Here is a 12,258-nt window from a genome sequence, read left to right as displayed (position 1 = left end):
AATGCTTTACTGCTTAATGATGAACTAGCACTTGGCTGAGCCCTTAAGGGTTAATGCATTGTTGTTTATGTAGCCTCACACTCTACAAGGCAGCACAAATGGAGGGAGGGGAGACAACATGGCAGAGAGAGACAGGGACACACACCATATGTCAGAGAGAGAGAGATACACATTGCCCCTTTAAGTACGCTGACCACACTCTAAATACATTGCCTTTTTTAAATAGATCAGCAATTTGAGACAGCAGCTGCTGCCAGCTAGCTCCCTCAGTCCTGAGTCCTGTTGTGTCCTCCGCCGCTCTGTGGAGATGGGGTAAAGGAGCAGGGAGCAGGAGTGGGGGTGGGACACGACTGACATTAGAACCCCTCTCCCCCGCCACCCCCGCAGAGCAAGCAGGAGGCTCCCGGGAGCAGCTCCAAGGCAGAGGGCAGGAGCAGCACATGGCAATGGGGGAGGAACAGCTGAACTGCCTGGCAATCGATAGCTTGCTGGGCAGATGCCACACAGGGACCTGAGGGGAGTGGAGTGCTGATGGGGGGCTGCTGGCCCACGCTGGTTCCACCAGCTAGCTCCAACGCCCGCTCTTCCTGCAAGCAGTGGACAAAGCAGGTGGCTGACAAGCAATGTTATAAGGGAGCATTGCGCAACTTCAAACAAGCATGTTCCCTAATTGATCATCAACGAAACAACATTAACTGGGACGACATTAAGTGAGGAGTTACTGTAACTGTGAAGCAGCTGAATGAAACAGAAGTGTGACTATCCCTGTGGGTACTCCTGACCCTGCCATCTTTGCATTACATGGTGATCAGCAGGGCATGCCAGGTTATTGTTCTTCAGTACAATTGGTAACGGAGGAGAAGTAAAGTTTGATGCTAGGGCTTTGACTGAGAGAGGTACCAAAGCATAGTGACCTGCTTGGATCTTGGAGGGAGAAGCGCGGGTTGCAGAAGGAAGTGTTTGCTGAAGGCAGCGGAAATTAGTCTGTGTACACCTAGCTGGCATGCTAGGGGCAGTTGGAGCAGCTCTATAAAATAGTTATTTTAATAAAGAACCAGTTTAAATAAGAACATAGTTCTCTCATGTTATTACCCAGCAAGTGGTGCATGAAACAATGTGCCTAACTTTAAGCGTGTGTGCAGTCCCTTGGGGAGGGGAGTGTAGGTGGACTCAGTCCTTTGCACTGACCAGCAACACAGTAAGTTTCCAATGTTTTTTACTTAAAAGTCCACAGTGTAGCGAAGGTGGAGTATGAGCAAGTCTCAGATGACCTGGATTAAATACAATCTGCATCAAGGAGTAACATGACACTGGCTGAGTAATGTCCTTATTAATGCGGGATCAGGTTTGTCTTGAATTTTTTGCCCCGCTCAGCACTTTTACTTTGTGCTTATATATGAGCTTATATACACCCCACACCTGTGCTCCGCAGAATAAAACCCTGACAGAATTCATTTTACCACCTCCACAAGAAGTTAACTGATTGCTTTAATGAAGAATACCTAATGTACCTTGTGCTATATCCTAACTGCAGCTAACAAACTGCACAACTAAAAAAGGTTTAAGTCCACAAATTGGCTCGATGGAACTTTTAATTAATCAGTGGACATCGTTGATGATTGGAAGCTTCATTAGGTATGAAATTGCACTGCTAACCCTTATTTCTCATGCATGTCTTCGACTGCAAAAGAAGGGAGTAGTGAAGAGTGGGCACCATCTCTCATTGAAAAGCTCAAGAATCCTTGTGATAAATTAATGCAGAGAACAATGAGATTTCCAAACCCAGATAATAGTTTTTACCTTAATGGTCCTTATTTAAGTTTGCCTTCATGACCTATTGTCAAGGTTACTCCCCCACTCTGAACTCTACGGTACAGATGTGGGGATGTGCATGAAAACCACCTAAGCTTACTTTTACCAGCTTAGATTAAAACTTCCCCAAGGTACAAAATTATTTTACCCTTGGATTTCCCCTGCCACCAACAAACTTTATCTGGGTTTACTGGGAAACGTAGTTTGGACATGTCTTTCCCCCAAAAATCCTCCCAACCCTTGCACCCCACTTCCTGGGGAAGGTTTGGTAAAAATCCTCACCAATTTGCATAGGTGACCACAGAAGCAAACCCTTGGATCTTAGAACAATGAAAAAGCATTCAGTTTTCTTACAAGAAGACTTTTAATAGAAGTAAAGGAATCACCTCTGTAAAATCAGGATGGTAGATACCTTACAGGGTAATTCGATTCAAAACAGAGGATCCCTCTAGGCAAAACCTTAAGTCACAAAAAAGACACACAGACAGGAATAGTCATTCTATTCAGCACAATTCTTTTCTCAGCCATTTAAAGAAATCATGATCTAACACATACCTAGCTAGATTACTTACTAAAAGTTCTAAGACTCCATTCCTGTTCTGTCCCCAGCAAAAGCATCATACAGACAGACACAGACCCTTTGTTTTTCTCCCTCCTCCCAGCTTTTGAAAGTATCTTGTCTCCTCATTGGTCATTTTGGTCAGGTGCCAGCGAGGTTACCTTTAGCTTCTTAACCCTTTACAGGTGAGAGGATTTTTCCTCTGGCCAGGAGGGATTTTAAAGGGGTTTACCCTTCCCTTTATATTTATGACACCTTGTCATAAATATAAAAAGGGTCTGAACCAAGCTGAAGAGGGTACATTTTGGATGAGATATAAAACCAAGCTTCTAGATGTTTGTGGCCATTAAAAAAAACCATGGCCTTTTTATTTTTACAAGTGTAGGTATATTAGCTCTAGCGTCCTAGGCAACGTCCAATGTGGGTAAATCTGCAAACCTATTCTACATTTCCCCTGCAACTTCACTGCTGTGTGTATTTACACAGTTCCTGCATTTCACCCTATGGGCAGCCATGATTTGTAGTGGGTGAATTGATTCCTCTGTATGCTAGTTTGTCAAGCACTTTGGTATACATTGGGGATGAAAAGCAGGATCTAATTATTATTCACAGCTTTTTTATTTTCTGGATGACTGAGGGAGCGGCAGGCTACTAACTAACAATTTCTTATTTGAATCCTTATATTCTACTTGCCCTGTGTCAGCCCCTTCTGCTATGTGCTTTCTTTCCCTTTCTGCTGTTGCTCGATATACTGAATAAGCACTAAACACTCTTGCAGGCCCCAGTTCAGCAAATCGCTTTAACACAGTGTAACTTTAAGTACATCAGTAGTCCAATTGACTTCAAAGCCATCAGGAAGACATTCCAGAGGCTAATAGAAGACATGATGAAGACAAAGAAGTTCCCAAAGAATGACTGTTTCCTAACTAAAAAGAAAAGGAGTACTAGTGGCACCTTAGAGACTAACCAATTTATTTGAGCATAAGCTTTCGTGAGCTACAGCTCACTTCATCGGATGCATTTAGTGGAAAATACAGTGGGGAGATTTATATACACACAGAACATGAAAAAAATGGGTGTTATCATACACACTGTAAGGAGAGTGATCACTTAAGATGAGCTATTACCAGCAGGAGAGTGGTGGTGGGGGGGAAATCTTTTGTAGTGGTAATCAAGGTGGGCCATTTCCAGCAGTTAACAGGAAGGTCCGAGGAGCAGTGGGGGGGGGGCGGAAATAAACATGGGGAAATAGTTTTACTTTGTGTAATGACACATCCATTCCCAGTCTCTATTCAAGCCTAAGTTAATTGTATCCAGTTTGCAAATTAATTCCAATTCAGCAGTCTCTCGTTGGAGTCTGTTTTTGAAGTCTTTTTGTTTTAATATTGCGACCTTTAGGTCTGAGATCGAGTGACCAGAGAGACTGAAGTGTTCTCCGACTGGTTTATGAATGTTATAATTCTTGACATCTGATTTGTGTCCATTTATATAGAGATTGTCCAGTTTGACCAATGTACATGGCAGAGGGGCATTGCTGGCATATGATGGTGTAACCCTTCTGCCCGTCAGAGTTGGCAGCAATAAGGGCTGGGTTCAATATCTAGGGGATCCATTCCAATAACACAATGCAAACCTGCTCGAGCCCCCACCCAGTGACCTGGGACAGATATATACCACCCCCGCTGGGCGCCTCCAAGAGGCAATACTTCCCCTCTCGCAAGCACATAGTCTGAGTGTAGCAAAAAGCCTTTTAATAACAGAGAGAAACAATGTGGCATTATGTTGGGGAAACACCACCAACAGGATTCATAACACAACCCATGAGCAAAAAAAACCCACCCCAAGCAAATTGGGGCATGCCCCTTTCCCTTTGGTTCTTGAGTCCAGCAACCCCAAATCACCCAAAGTCCCAAAAGTCCAATGACCCCAAAGTCTCTGTCCCTGGTCAGGGCAGCCCCAGAGTTCGAAAGTTTATCTGCGGAGCTTTACCTCCCAACCTGGGTGGAGATGGGACGGGGGTAAGAGGCACCTTACATGATCTGAAGCTGACCGCCCCACAGCTCCATAGGCCTTCGCTTCACTCCGCTCCGCCAGCCGCCCCACAAACTCCTTCGCTCAGCTCCGCTCCGCGGCCCACAAGCAGCTCCCGCTGTCCTACGAACTGCTCCACCAGCCTGTCCACAAGGCACTCCAGCCGTCCCGCAAACTGCTCCACAATATATCTTCAGGCTCCCCCACTACTTAACACAACACTCAGTGATTTCAGCTCTTAGGTGAATTCAGCTTGTAGTAGGGGAGCCTCAGTGCTGGTGCACTATTAGCCCAAAGTGAGCTCAGCAGCCTGTAACTAGACTCCTAATGGAATCAAAATTAGCTCTGATATTCCACAAGGGAGAGAGGGGGAAGTGCAATTAGCATGTAAGGCCCTCACCAAGGGGCCCATGCCACCAAGTATTAATACTTGTTCCTAGCCTCTCTCAATTCACAGAGTTTTGGAACCCATGTCCCTTGCCTAGTGAGTGCTACTAAGTTGATGGTGAGTCCCTCCATAATAACAAAAGGCCAAGTACAGTTCCCTGTCCTTGATTCCCATAATCAGGGTAATAACAATTTATTCTTCCTGCCCCAATAACAGAGACACTGGGGATCCTACAGCAGCCAAAGTGACCATTTGGGCAGCTATGGCCTCATTCTAGGCGGGGTGGGTGTGCCTATGCAAATGAGATCGGCCCCTGAAGTTCTTTTCCACAGCTTGCCACACCTCACCACCAGATGTCAGGGTGGAGCTCATCCTGACACTGCTTACATCGGCATATATCACATTGGTAGATGTGCAGGTGAACAAGCCTCTGATAGTGTGGCTGATGTGATTAGGCCCTATGATGGTGTCCCCTGAATAGATATGTGGACACAGTTGGCAACGGGCTTTGTTGCAAGGATAGGTTCCTGGGTTAGTGGTTCTGTTGTGTGGTGTGTGGTTGCTGGTGAGTATTTGCTTCAGGTTGGGGGGCTGTCTGTAGGCAAGGACTGACCTGCCTCCCAAGATTTGTGAGAGTGATGGGTCATCCTTCAGGATAGGTTGTAGATCCTTGATGATGTGTTGGAGAGGTTTTAGTTGGGGGCTGAAGGTGATGGCTAGTGGCATTCTGTTATTATCTTTGTTGGGCCTGTCCTGTAGTAGGTGACTTCTGGGTACTCTTCTGGCTCTGTCAATTTGTTTCTTCACTTCAGAAGGTGGGTATTGTAGTTGTAAGAATGCTTGATAGAGATCTTGTAGGTGTTTGTCTCTGTCGGAGGGGTTGGAGCAAATGCGGTTGTATCGCAGAGCTTGGCTGTAGACGATGGACCGTGTGGTGTGGTCTGGGTGAAAGCTGGAGGCATGTAGATAGTAATAGCGGTCAGTAGGTTTCCGGTATAGGGTGGTGTTTATGTGACCATCGCTTATTAGCACCGTAGTGTCCAGGAAGTGGATCTCTTGTGTGGACTGGTCCAGGCTGAGGTTGATGTTGGGATGGAAATTGCTCATCTTAAGTGATCACTCTCCTTACAGTGTGTATGATAACACCCATCTTTTCATGTTCTGTGTGTATATAAATCTCCTCATTGTATTTTCCACTAAATGCATCCGATGAAGTGAGCTGTAGCTCACGAAAGCTTATGCTCAAATAAATTGGTTAGTCTCTAAGGTGCCACTAGTACTCCCTTTCTTTTTAGTTAGGAAACAGTCATTCTCTGGGAACTTCTTTGTCTTCATCATGTCTTCTATTAGCCTCTGGAATGTCTTCCTGATGGCTTTGAAGTCAATTGGACTACTGATGTGCTTAAAGTTGCACTGTATTAAGGTGATTTGCTGAACTGGGGCCTGCAAGAGTGTTTAGTGCTTATTCAGTATATCGAGCAACAGCAGAAAGGGAAAGAAAGCACATAGCAGAAGGGGCTGACACAGGGCAAGTAGAATATAAGGATTCAAATAAGAAATTGTTAGTTAGTAGCCTGCCGCTTCCTCAGTCATCCAGAAAATAAAAAAGCTGTGAATAATAATTAGATCCTGCTTTTCATCCCCAATGTATACCAAAGTGCTTGACAAACTAGCATACAGAGGAATCAATTCACCCACTACAAATCATGGCTGCCCATAGGGTGAAATGCAGGAACTGTGTAAATACACACAGCAGTGAAGTTGCAGGGGAAATGTAGAATAGGTTTGCAGATTTACCCACATTGGACGTTGCCTAGGACGCTAGAGCTAATATACCTACACTTGTAAAAATAAAAAGGCCATGGTTTTTTTTAATGGCCACAAACATCTAGAAGCTTGGTTTTATATCTCATCCAAAATGTACCCTCTTCAGCTTGGTTCAGACCCTTTTTATATTTATGACAAGGTGTCATAAATATAAAGGGAAGGGTAAACCCCTTTAAAATCCCTCCTGGCCAGAGGAAAAATCCTCTCACCTGTAAAGGGTTAAGAAGCTAAAGGTAACCTCGCTGGCACCTGACCAAAATGACCAATGAGGAGACAAGATACTTTCTTGGGAGGAGGGAGAAAAATAAAGGGTCTGTGTCTGTTTGTATGATGCTTTTGCTGGAGACAGAACAGGAATGGAGTCTTAGAACTTAGTAAGTAATCTAGCTAGGTATGTGTTAGATCATGATTTCTTTAAATGGCTGAGAAAGTAGCTGTGCTGAATAGAATGAATATTCCTGTCGGTGTGTCTTTTTTGTAACTTAAGGTTTTGCCTAGAGGGATTCTCTATGTTTTGAATCGAATTACCCTGTAAGGTATCTACCATCCTGATTTTACAGAGGTGATTCCTTTACTTCTATTAAAAGTCTTCTTGTAAGAAAACTGAATGCTTTTTCATTGTTCTAAGATCCAAGGGTTTGCGTCTGTGGTCACCTATGCAAATTGGTGAGGATTTTTACCAAACCTTCCCCAGGAAGTGGCTTGCAAGGGTTGGGAGGATTTTTGGGGGAAAGACATGTCCAAACTACGTTTCCCAGTAAACCCAGATAAAGTTTGGTGGTGGCAGGGGAAATCCAAGGGTAAAATAATTTTGTACCTTGGGGAAGTTTTAACCTAAGCTGGTAAAAGTAAGCTTAGGAGGTTTTCATGCACATCCCCACATCTGTACCGCAGAGTTCAGAGTGGGGAAGGAACCATGACAGGGCCCTATTCACTTTTTATTATGTGTTGTATGTGGGGGCCCCCAAAGGGGTAGCACAGCCTTAAGGGCACGTGCACTGCTGCCCCACTCTAGGGATCCAGATGCCTGTCTCCCACATAAGCCTCAGAGCAATTCACGAACTGGGTGAAGATAGGCGTTTGACCTCCTAAGTTGTGGGAGGGGCCTGGTATAGTAACCCCTGAGCATGCCTACCAGACTGGGTCCCATTCAAAATGCAGCCAGAGGAGGAGGTTGTGGTACCCGCCTTATGTGCCTATCATGCTTGCTTTTGTGGATCACATTCTGAAGTGCCCATCTCTGCCTGTTCATTGTACCGGAAGCTTGGGGCCTAAGTCAACTTTGTGGATTGCAGTATAATTCCTATGATTGTCTAGGCACCCAAAAGTTAGGCAGTGCTATGCTCAGCATTGCAAAACCTAAGTCCCTTTGTGGATCCCACCCTATGTGTTTTTAGTTCCCTGTGGCATTTGTTGGACTGAGCAAAATAAAGGTATAAAGATTTCCAACCCTATGAAAAAGTGAAATTACTGATGTTGTCAAGGATCTTAAAATTTGAGACGCAACAGTTCTAGGCCCTGGCAGAGCTGTTGGATAAGCCACATGAAAACACTGCTAAACTTCAACACTGTAAATGATCTATTTATGGAAATGCACAGTTTATAGCAGCACTGATGATTCATTCTTCAGTGGGGGCTGGTTATATAAAGACTAGAAAAAGCATGAAGCTTCAACCTCAGTGTCAAGTGGGGTCTTGGTTGCTTCTATTTGGTTGTTGAGCATAATGGTAAAAACACTGTAATGAGTCATTATTATTGCTAATAGTAAATAATAAACTGTTTGAAAACCACCAACTGAATACATTGATATTTGTGGGGAGTTTTCAGCATTGGCAAGTGAGCTTGTTTGTACCCAGAAAGGGGCTGTGTGAAAGACCTGTGGACAGGCTGAGGCAGCAGGGAGCCCTGAATAGGCAGATTTGGTCTGCTTACTACATAATTCCTGGGCTGGAACCCAGAGAAGGAGGGCCTGGGTTCCTCTGCCAGCCACTGGAAAAAAAATGGTGCAAAGATCCTGGAGAGCAGGGGTGGAAGGACTAGTGAGTCAGGACTTGAGTCAGAGTCTTGGCTTGAGGCCACAGGACTATTGTTTGTTGGCCTTCTGGTTACTCTGGAAGGGGTTTGACTCTAAAGTGATCCAGCCAGAGGGCTGAGTCATGGGAGAAACAGACCACCCCAAGGCTGGTTTGGTGGTTGGTAGAGGGCTTTGCATGAAGAGAGCTTTCCATGCCATGTACAGCCATGAAGGCCAGTGGTGAGTCTATTCCTCTACCAATGTATAATTAAATCTCTTTACCCTAATAGTATAGATGTGGCTGGCCATGCCATGGTATGAGACTTTATTAAATGTGACCTGTGTGCTGGAGGGCACCTATGTGGCTTTTAAGAATCTCAAACTTCTTTACAGTGGGGTCCGATTCTCTACTTATTTAAACCAGTTGGACACCAGAGTTGCTCTGTTGATGCCAATGGACTTACTCCTGCGTTATTCCAGGGTGAGTGGAAAATCAGGTGCTTGTGTTTTCTTGGAGTCCAGGACTTACAGAATACGTCTCTTGGGCAAGTCTAAATGATGATATTTCTAGGGATGGGCTGGGGAGCCGCAGGGAAGAACTTTGACAGACTGGTAGTTTTGGGATCAGTGGCTCAGCCGAAATGATTGTGCACACTTTCTGTAGATGTGACTGCAGGATCGGACTGAAAATGGCGATCAAGAGAGCGAGCGATATTGCTGCCCAAGATGTTTCACAAACATGGAGATAATTGTACATGCTCATGTATTTCTTGTCAATGCTCAGGTTGCTTTCTTAGTGTCTATCAGCTGAGGATATAAATGGAAGTGAAGTTGCTGAGAAAGGGGGTAAGGTGGAAGCACAGGAAGGAAAGGGCAGAAGCTGTGTCTGCTGTAATTTTTTTTTTTTTAATTTATGTCCATCTCAGGCAAAATAGTCAGCAGTCCAGGATATCATACTCAGTCTGCAATCCCAGACAATGGTAATGGTTCTTGTGTCACAGTCCGTTTAAGGCTGATCAGGAAAATGTAACACCCCCCCCCACACACACACACACACACTCTCTGGGGCAGACCTGGCCACAATGATCTATGCCTCTTGATGCAAACTGACAGAGAGGATGCATGGAGATTTATGGGGATCCCCTGGGTCGGGTATACACATGATAATTCACCAAAGGGTGGCAAAGTAAGATCTCTACAAGAACCAGTAGCCCACTGGTCATCATAATCATTACGAAGTGTATGTACAGGTAATATTTAAGGAGTTATGTATCTATACTGAAATTGTTCTTAAAGCCTTGACGTTAAAGGCAGGTCACTAGGCGGTGACATGCTTTGGAGAGGTTTCGTCCAGGCAGAGGGTATCAGACATTTCTCTCCTTCTATCTGATCATGTGTATATTGTATGTATCACAGTGGAGGCCTGTTTGCATTACTGAGCCTGATGCTAATTGAGAGATTGCAAAAATTACAAGAGAGGAGTGTTGCAGGAAAAAAAAAACAGCGGGGAGGGAGAGGATCCTGTTTACAAGTAAAGACATAGATTTTGGGGGTATTACTGGGGGCCCTGAAGTACACCCTGGATCTTTCACCAAGGAGATGAATTGTTAGCTTGTTCTGCCTTATGAAACAAGGATCACAGACAACCTGTCTGGAAAATGCTGCAAAAGCTTTGGGTGAGCTAAACTTCATTAGATAAGAAAGTATCTTGTTAGTTAAGGCTAGGGTCTAGTATGTGTGCTATGATTTTATTTTACATGTAACCATTTGTTTCCAATACTATTACTTAAGAACATAAGAATGGCCACATTGGATCAGGCCAATAGTCTGTCTAGCCCAGTATCCTGTCTTCCGACAGTAACTGGTACCAGATGCTTCCGAGAGAATGAACAGAACAGGGCAATTATCAAGTGCTCCATCCCCTGTCATCCAGTCCCAGCTTCTGGCAGTCACAGGCTTATCGACCCCTATGTCATGGGGTTGCATCCCTTACTATCTTGGCTAATAACCCTTGATGGACCTATCCTCCAGGAACTTATCTAATTCTTTTTTTGAACTCAGCTACACTTTTGGCCTTCACAACACCCCTTTGCAACAAGTTCCACAGGTTGACTACACATTATGTGAAGAAGTACTTGCTTGTTTTAGTTTTAAACTAGCTGCCTGTTAATTTCATTGTGTGCCCCCATTTTCTTGGACTATGTGAAGGGGTACATAACACTTCCCTGTTCACTTTCTCCACACTAGTCATGATTTTATAGACCTCTCTCATATCCTCCCTTAGTCACCTCTTTTCCAAGCTGAAGAGTCCCAGTCTTTGTAATCTCTCTTCAGATGGAAGCTATTTCATACCCCCAATCACTTTTGTTGCTCTTCTCTGTACCTTTTCTCATTCAAATATATCTGTTTTGAGATGGGGCTGACCAGACCTGCACTCAGTATTCAAGGTGTAGTCATACCATGAACTTAATATAGTGGCATCAAGATATCTCCTGTCCTATCTATCCCTTTCCTAATGGTTCCTAACATTCTGTTTCCTTTTTTTGACTGCCCCTGGACATTGAAATATTTTCAGAGAACTATCCACAATGACTTCACAATCTCTTCAGGAGTGCTGTCACAGGGTAAGTACACCCCGTCACGGGGTGTCAAGATGACATCAAGGTGGCTACCCTCTGATTCAGGGCAGCATTGTCTAGTGTCCAGAGCCAATAGGGTGGCCCTTTGGTGTCTGGACCATGCAGCCTGGTGGCCACAGCCAATAGGGTGGGGCAGGCAGCCCTCGCTGTCTAGGGTCCCACAGCTTCCTGCGAGAGTCAGCAATAAGCTTGGGCCTTGTGTCCAGAGGGGATCAGGCCGCCACCCACTGGTGGGGCCCTCCTTATTCCACTGGGTCCCAGCCCAAGGCCCTATCAGTGGCAAGTGGTCTCATCACTGGGTCCGCAGGGATCCCACTGAAACACACTGACTCTGTTCTCGGTACCACAACTGGATCAATGTCTGGTTCCCTGTGGCTACTTCCTATCCTGTCTCTGCATTCTGTAGTCTGCAGGTCCTCCATCTCCTTGGGGCACTTGGCAGGTGAGGTTTCCAGGGACTCCTTCCCCCTGTGGTCCTCACTGGACATCTGGGTACTCACCGGGGTCTTGGCATGGTGCTCTGTCAGCTTCTGGGCAGGCGCCTGCAACTCACATCTGCTCTCCTCCACAGTCAGCCCAGAATGAGCTGGGCTACCCTCTTTTATAATCTGCCTCCAGTTGGAGCATTCCCAGCAAGTTCAAGGGGTGTGGCCTCTTTGGCCTATGGGTGTGGTTAACCCCTGCAGGACTAGTGTGCGGTAAGTACACCCTATCACAAGTGCTAAGAGCTAAATTTAGGCCCCATAGTTTTGTATGTGTTGTTGGGATCATGTTTTCCAATGTGCATTATTTTGCATTTATCAACATCAAATTTTATATGCTATTTTGTTGTCCAGTCATTCAGTTTTGTGAGATCCCTTTATAACTCTTTGCAGTCAGCTTTGGACTTACCTATCATGAGTAATTTAATATCTTTAGCAAACTTTGCCATCTCACTGTTCATCCCCTTTTCCAGATGACTTATGAATATGTTGTACAGTACAGGTCC

General features: G+C 45.0%; 1 protein-coding gene across 1 annotated transcript in view; it reads right to left on the bottom strand.

The window, feature by feature from the left end:
* MAOA (monoamine oxidase A) overlaps positions 1 to 11,842 on the bottom strand; it is a 62,938-nt gene extending 51,096 nt beyond the window's left edge. Inside the window, exon 1 of the mRNA XM_073358850.2 lies at positions 11,771 to 11,842. The gene's annotated coding sequence lies outside the window, so the exon portion shown is untranslated. The remainder of the gene's footprint in view (positions 1 to 11,770) is intronic.
* Positions 11,843 to 12,258: the final 416 nt, after the last annotated feature.

The sequence above is a fragment of the Lepidochelys kempii genome, chromosome 1 (genome assembly GCF_965140285.1).
Source record: "Lepidochelys kempii isolate rLepKem1 chromosome 1, rLepKem1.hap1, whole genome shotgun sequence".
Classification (NCBI taxonomy): Eukaryota; Metazoa; Chordata; order Testudines; family Cheloniidae; genus Lepidochelys; species Lepidochelys kempii.
Note: the sequence above shows the minus strand (reverse complement) of the source record. Positions and strands in the feature narration are given on the sequence as shown.